Source organism: Solanum pennellii, chromosome 1, assembly GCF_001406875.1.
Source record: "Solanum pennellii chromosome 1, SPENNV200".
NCBI classification, from domain to species: domain Eukaryota; kingdom Viridiplantae; phylum Streptophyta; class Magnoliopsida; order Solanales; family Solanaceae; genus Solanum; species Solanum pennellii.
In genome coordinates, this window is record NC_028637.1 from 48,083,841 (window position 1) to 48,090,070 (window position 6,230).

At 35.2% G+C, this 6,230-nt stretch overlaps 1 long non-coding RNA gene across 1 annotated transcript; it reads right to left on the bottom strand.

The window, feature by feature from the left end:
- Positions 1 to 4,324: 4,324 nt before the first annotated feature.
- On the bottom strand, positions 4,325 to 5,254 carry LOC114077596. Its single transcript, XR_003578993.1, has 3 exons — positions 5,057 to 5,254; positions 4,873 to 4,959; positions 4,325 to 4,606 (listed from the first exon to the last, which is right to left on the bottom strand). It is a non-coding gene; the product is annotated as an uncharacterized LOC114077596 (long non-coding RNA).
- Positions 5,255 to 6,230: the final 976 nt, after the last annotated feature.

Here is a 6,230-nt window from a genome sequence, read left to right on the forward strand (position 1 = left end):
CGGGGTGTCAGTGTGAGGATGGGTAAACATTTTTTTTTAAAATGAAGTTGAATCTATTTTTTTTAAAAAAAATAAGCTCTAAATTTATTTTTTTCAACGAAAAAATTGTAATATGAAGTTAAAGGAAAGTTTTGAAAAATGTTTCCCTTAATTTATGAAGGAAAGTCATTTTCCTTAAATTTGAGGAAAATAAGTTGAATTGAAAAATATTTTACCCAATATATATATATATATATATATATATATAGAGAGAGAGAGAGACTATACACAAGTGCTTGTGCTAGCACGGGCCTTATAATATTTGGATTTTTTTGATTTATATGACATAGATAGAATTTAGAGAGTCAATTAAATTTTAATATAATATTTAGATATTTAAAATTGTTAATGATTGTAATTTAAAATTCATTTTACGTAATTTTTAAATAATATATGTTACTTCTCTTGTCCCAATGTATGTAGCATAAATAGAATTTCAAAAGTCAATCAAAGTTTTTAATTATTGAGATTTACAATACTCGTTATATAGTTTTTAAATTAAATAATACATGGTACGACCCCACCTAGGACCCACGAGGGGTGCTAGAAGAGGACCCAAGACATAGCACCCAGACTGCCAAAACTGGGTAATTGACGCCCACAGTCTATTGTCCGTAGACTCAACAACGCCCCGCCGTTTGGGGGGCGTAGTCCCATACTTATTGGGAGCCTAGCCCCCCATGAAGCAGTCTCTGAAGACATCAATGCCCTAGCAGAATGGGCCATCGATCAAATGACGCCCAGTAGTTTGGGTTTGTCGATTAGCAGCTGCTAAAGCTGCTGAACTTTTGCTACCAGCTTGGGGTGTTTTGTGTAGATTCACCCCAAGTATTTTAGTACCATAGGATGATATTTTTAGGGGTTTTAATATATACTAGATTAGTTTTAAGTCCTAGACCTACACAAGACCCTTCACTTCAAATATTCAAACTCCCTCTCTAAAGAAAACTCTCTCAAAAGTCACCATTGGAGCTAAAACTCAAGGAGGGCTAGAAGGGCTGTTTGGACGTGTTCTCAGTAAAAATAAGTCGGTTGTCTTGCATTTGAGGTATGGTATCCATCCGTGAACCCTCTTCCATTCAAGGATTCAATTCCAAAAGATTTCAAAAAGGGTTTTCAAACTCGACTTTCTTCTAACTTTGATTCTAAGCATGGGTCTTCTTGTAAAAGTGTTTTAATGATTCAAATGTGTTTATTCTAGCATTAGTTTATGATTTTAATGACAAAAACCTTATGAACTCATGTTTATGTATATTCAAACTTTTAGCTTAAGAAATGGGTTAAATGAGCATGTTTGTGTAGAAAATGAGCTTTGGTTTTCTTGTGTTGTTATTTGGTTTAGCTACTTCCCTAAAAACTTTATTATGATGAAATATTGAGAAAATGGTCATAGGTGATGATGGCTTGGTTAAATGGTGAGTTGCTTATATTGTATAGTTCTTATTATAAATTGCTCTTGAGTGCTATAGTCCACCTTCTTGGTGGCGGTGTTTATTTGATGAACTTGATATTACTTAGTATGTATTGTGAATGTGGTTTTGAAGGTCTATTATGTGAAGTGAAGAGATATTAAAAATGATGTTAATTTGAGTCAAAAGGGGAGTCTTCGGGTGGACACTCTTCGTGAGTTGAGATGAAGTGTCTAGCAACAACCTCACTACATCCTAAGAGCTTTCTAATATAGGTCGGAAGATGAATACCCTTCGTGAGTTGAGATGTGGTGTTCACTAGTTATATCCTTAACCTATAATTTATAATGTTGAGAATCAGTGGGGATTTATGCCTAGCACCAAGAGGATATGAAGAAGGGGTGGTTACACTTCTTGAGTTGAGATGTTGTATTTCAATGTACCTCTTGAGATGACTACTCCTCGTTAGTAGAGAATGAGTTACTTAGTAGCAATCTACTTATCCCTTAAATATGTGCCCGCATAGGTGTAGCTATTGGGAAAGCCATGTAAAAGCTAAGAAGTATGACCTTACTCTAGACAAGTGAGGATCCCTCATCCGATAGGGGTTAATATCGGGATTCCATGTCTGGCTGTCATGGTCTTTGTCGGTTAATCTAACTCCCACAAAAGTAATGAAAGTATTAAGTCTTCTAAAAGAACGTGCTACTTATGTGAATTGAATGAACTAAGTGTTCTAAAAGAATGTGCTACCTAGAGTAGGTGGTGGTATGGGACGCTATCTATACATTGCACTAAGTAGGACCTTCCGAAAGGGAAGACTTGGTGCCAAACCTTCTAAAAGAGTGTACTACTCAGGGTAGGTGGTGGTATGGGACCCCATCTACTCATTGCAATAAGTAGGCATCCCGAAAGGGAAGTCTTTGGTGTTTTGTTGGGTGTTCTTCTAATGTCTTGTGATTGAGTGGTGACTTGTTATCCCGAGGCGAGTAAGCTCATAGTGGCTTGTTTTAAGAAAATCCTTTGTCACAACCCGAAACCCTACCCTATAAGTTAGGGCACAATCTCGGATTGTGGCACAGCGTCGTCGAACTCTCGGAGTTCTTAGACAAGCCTCTTTCATATCATTCATTGAATATACATAGTGAAAAGTAGTGCGGAATTAAAACTTTTCACAAACATAATATAGTCTTCAAAATCTCTTTCATATAAAAGTAATAGGAAATACTAAGTCTCAATCTCATCATCTTAAGACACAAGAATAATTGGGACACGGCCCATACTTCAAAATACGAATATAGAAATACTTAGTCTATTACAATACTTCAATAAGAAATATAAAAGACATATATGCCCTCGAGTCAAGTGAGGACATACTTCAACTTCTCTTGAACGATCTTCTAAGTCCAAGTCTTCACTTCTCAAAGCTCCTCACCTACCAAGAACTATATAGATAGATAAAATCATGGAGTTAGTACAACCACATGTACTAAGTATGGCTTATGCATAAAAATCATGAAAACGGACTTTATTGGAAATTTGCATCTTTTCATTTAAAAATCATATTATAACCATAATAACATCATAAATAAAATTAGAAACACATAAGATACGTCTAGCATGTAATTTCCTCACTTAAAGTCATCCTAATAAGTCACACAAAGAGAGACCACCCATACTTCCTCTCTACATGTGCCTAAACGACCCTTAAGATTACCTACAATGATTCACATACATACTTACAAAGCAATCATAAATATCAAGGTAAGATTCTTCTACCAAAGGTGAACTCTAAGTCTCAGTTGAGTGAGTTGTGAAGCGACCGCCCATACAATCCCTTATGCACACACACTTAAGATATGCTATAGACTCCTAAGATAGAATCATGCTCACATAATACATCAACACATAGTTTACATGACATTCTCTTCCCAAGAAGATAACATCCATAGTGACCTCTTTGAGATTACCTAAATAGTCCTTAAGACTACCTAAGGCTTCGATCACGTCCACAAAATCAACCATCTTCCCTAACTAGAGTCATTCTCAAGACTTCCAAAGATAAGACATGAGATCATCCCTTATGCCCTCTTCACACTTTAGCTAAGGAATCTTTAGTCACTTTAGATTAGGTACTCATTCATTTACATACTCCTGTACATAATTCATTATTTCATTAGTTCATTAAGACTAATACATCACATAAAGGACATTCAAATAATGGTCTTGGACAAGACCTAGGATTCCACATAACACCTTCAATTAGGGGTGCATATCGGTCGGTTCGGTTCGGTTTTGAACATTATCGGTTTTGCTTATCGGTTATCGGTTTGTAGACTACCTAAACCGTTATAGAACCATTAAGTTATCGGTTAATCAGTTATTGGTTAATCGGTTATCGACCCTTATCGGTTCGGTTATCGAGTTAACCGTTAACATATCACACATTTTTTAAAAATAAAAATCACATGAAGAACAGGCAAAAGGTCCTGCAATGGTGCAACTAAAGTGACAGCATACTAATTACTAAAGCATACTAATGTGACAGAATACTAGCAAACACTTTGACACCGCCTTTCTTTTACTTGCTAAAGCACAAAGTCACACACTAAAACACAAACAAAAAGTACATGATTCAATATTCATCAGAACCTTTTTATACATGAGACAAGTCCTTGAAAGATCACAAAATGAGTTCACAGTAAGGCTATCACTATCAGTATGCATTTATGCTCACCCAACTCTCAGCACAACACAACATCTTCTACTAGAAAACACTCAACACAACAGCCACAACAGTCAACAAATCCCCAACAGCTCACACAGGCGCAATCAAAATTTCAAAAATTCAAAATAGCAGTCACACAAACTGAAAATTTAGTCCAAACATAGTACTAATATTTCACATTCAAGTAAACAAAATAATAGCTAGTAATCAATTCTTGCGAGTTAACGATTCTGGTTTCTTGTTTCCAAACAACGTTTAACATGATTTCTTAAGGAGGCAGTTCCATTATAGTGCGAATGGTAATAAGCAACACGACCACAATGAATACATTTCACTGTCCACGATCCATCTTCTTTTTCTTCAAGTTTTTCATAGTGATTCCAAATAGGTGATCGAGCATTAGAACCATGAAGTTGAGGCATGATGAAATCTGATGAACAAAGAAACAGAGAAAGCATTAGATATTTTAATGATTAAAATGAAAGATTAGTCAAGATAAAGTGATAAACTGATACAGAACACCAAATTCTACTGGGAGCTTTGCACAAATATTTGTATCAACCATAATATTACATACCCATTACTCATTAGTCATCAGAAAAGAGAAGTCAATCATAAATCATGCATTAAGACAAGATAATAAATAACACATGTATGATGTAATATAAGAGACCACCTCAATAGTAAGACATCTACCTTCCTTTTCCTTTAGTAGAGTTAGTGAAGGAAACCTCCAATTTTACATGTCATCAATGCAAAGTTCGTTTCCAAGTTTTGCCAAATCTAAAGACAAATATAACAAGTCAAGGCTCAAGACTTAAAAAATAAAAATATAGAATAAACTATTCACAGTTTTACATCAATGAGGTTCTTTTTTTACCTTCTTCAAGTTGCTCAAGAAAATCTAAATCTTCCTCAATACTTATGGGTTGTGGCTCACTTCGAAGCCAATCTTGAAGGCACACTAGAGCTTGTACCAATTTAGGAGTTAATGAACTCCTAAACGAATCAAGTATGCGTCCTCCAGTACTAAAAGCACATTCAGACGCCACACTTGAAACGGGAATAGACAACACATCTCGAGCTATCTCAGAAAGAATTGGAAATCTAGGGGAGTTAACTTTCCACCAAAGCAATACATCAAAATCTGATTTTCCAACTTCAATTTCTTCATCAAGATACTTAACTAATTCTGACTTTGAACTTGCTCCTCCTTTTTCAGATGTATGTTTTTGTAATTCCTCAAAAAAATTTCCAAATTCTCCTCCAGACCTTGAATCAACAGACCTTGAATCAGAAGTATCCACCTCAGTTGAAGAAAATTGGCCATTTTTATCAGAATCAACAGGCATTGTATACTCATTAAACAAAGATTCCATGTATGTTGGTACACCGATTTCTAAAGCAGCCCCTTTTTCTCCAAACATCTTCCTAAGTGCAAAACCAAGAGTGATAAATTTGTGACGAGGATCCAACACACATGGTATAAAAACCATTTTATTAATTTTTTCAGTATCACCCCAATATTTATCAAATTTCTCCTTCATATTTTCCGCCATTTTAGCCAAAACATGATCTTCATTTGATATCAATTGATTCAAGTAAACACCAACTTGACAAATTTCAAGAAAATGAAGATTTGATGTAACATATCGTGATCCAGATATCTTCAAAGTAAGATTAAAAAACATTTCAAGAAATTTTGTGATTCTCTTTACGCCCTCCCAATAACTACTCAAAAGTGTACCTGTAGAATTTTTATTCACCATATCAACAAACTTAAGATGTAGTGTCAAGCCAATATCACGATCGGCGTACTCTACAATTGCACCTTCATATTCAATTACCCGCTTCAACATCATGTAGGTTGAATTCCACCTTGTAGGAACATCCAAGCATAAAGACTTTTTAGCAAGATTTTCATCTTCACAACATTCTTGAAACTTTTTCCACCTAGCAGGAGATTGTCTGATGTATCTCACTGCTTGCCTAACTCGTTCAATAGATACATTTGCTTCTTTTGTACCGTCTTGAACAATAAGATTTACAATATG